This window comes from Echinops telfairi, unplaced genomic scaffold, assembly GCF_000313985.2.
Source record: "Echinops telfairi isolate 266 unplaced genomic scaffold, ASM31398v2 ScPeMD7_31;HRSCAF=116, whole genome shotgun sequence".
Taxonomy (NCBI): domain Eukaryota; kingdom Metazoa; phylum Chordata; class Mammalia; order Afrosoricida; family Tenrecidae; genus Echinops; species Echinops telfairi.
The window spans coordinates 43,030,127-43,031,887 of NW_022103928.1; the positions used below are offsets into that span (position 1 = coordinate 43,030,127).

General features: G+C 36.8%; 1 non-coding gene across 1 annotated transcript; it reads left to right on the forward strand.

Moving 5' to 3' along the window:
• The first annotated feature begins 1,126 nt into the window (after window positions 1-1,126).
• Window positions 1,127-1,189, forward strand: LOC115869571. Its single transcript, XR_004046244.1, has one exon. It is a non-coding gene; the product is annotated as a U7 small nuclear RNA (small nuclear RNA).
• Window positions 1,190-1,761: the final 572 nt, after the last annotated feature.

Genomic DNA, 1,761 nt, shown 5'->3' on the forward strand with positions numbered 1-1,761 from the left:
GACAGAGAATCAATAACAACAGCAAACCTCAACCTGAGGACAACATCTAAGACACCATTGCCCAAAGTCAATCCACATAAAACAGAATCAAAGTAAAACAAACTTGCAAAATTAAAAATAGGGAGCCAGAGATAACCTTCCAGAATGAGGTAAGTAGGAGTAAGGTAGGGAGAAAAACATTTGAAAGACAGGTAAGTCAAGTAGTTTTAAAGAGAGGAAATACTATTCTAAACTTGGGAAGAAAATAATACATAACTTGGTAACCTCAAATAAAACATAAAAACAAACGAAAATCAAAATAAAAGAGGAAAATCATAAACACGTAGTAAACAGGGAACTCACAGAAAAGGAAATAATGGCAAGAAAGTCAACGAACAAAATTAACCCAACACAAAAAAATATGAGTAACAAAGAAATAAGCAGCATCTCAAACAACAGACAGCAAAATGGCAGCAATAAATTCATGCATATCAATAATAAAAGTTAACTTAAATGGATTAAATGCAGCAGTAAAAAGATAGAGCGTAGTGGTCTGGGCAAGAAAAGAGGAACCTTCAATGCTGCTTACACGAGATCCACATTACACAGAAATAGACAAAATCAAAAATCAGAGAATGGAAAAATATATACTAAGCTAATGGCAATTTTTATGTGAGATTTGATACCACTTCTACTGAAATGATTTCAAAAAAGATGGCAAACTCCTTAATTCCTTTCATGAAGTGAGCATACACTGATAAAATCAGGCAAAGACATTACCACAATAGATTATAATAGTTCTACCTAATTCTATTCTGTCCTATAGGGTCACTATGAGTCAGCATCAAATCAAAGGCAATGAGCTTGGTTTGGTTTAGGATCCCCCCAAATTCTTAAAATCATAGCCAATAAAATCCAACAATTTAAAAAATAATAATAATACCTCCTGATGAAGTGATATTTAAACCGGATATTTCAACATTAAAAAAAAATCAATTTAATCCACCATATAAATAAAGGAAAAGAATTACATGATCATATCAACAGATGAAGAAAATGCATTAGACAAAATCCAATGCTCATTCCTGGTAAAGTGTTCAATAAAATAGACTAGAAGGGAAATTCCTCAACATAATAATGGGCATATAAGTGTTACAGCTCTTTAAGAATTTTTCTAGCAGTTTTTCCTTTTTTTTGTTGGTAAAACCCACCACCACTGTGTTAGTTACACAATCGGTTGTCAATTTGAGGATTAAGAGTGAAGGGCTGGAGTTTAGCCTGTCAATCAGGTCATAGCCAATGGGGCCTCTGTGTGGACATGGCCTTCTCCTGAGAATTCTGGGAAACTCTGGTATTTCTCCATGGAGGTGGGAGATACTCTCTAAGCTCACTCCCTGGGAGACATTGCGGTTGACAAGACACATGGAGATAGGTTGATGGCAGCCAGAGCCTCAGAACTGGAGAAGCCATGTGGAGAACCCTCCCAGCGCTGAGATGCTTACAATGCCACGGGGATCCACAAGACTTCCCACCCACTGGCCTGTGATCTTCCTGCATTAAACATCATTGCATGTGTTTCGTGAGTCTAAAGAGGACTTTATAGATTGGTGTGGGACATACTGGCTAATATTGGACTTATGGACTTGATCTGGACATTGAATAAGAGAAACTGAAGAATAATTGGTGCATTTGAATTGTGGTGCTGGGAAAAATATTGAAAATACCACTGACTGCTAAGAGGACAAACTGATCTGTCTTGGAAGAAGTACGGCCAGGGTGCAC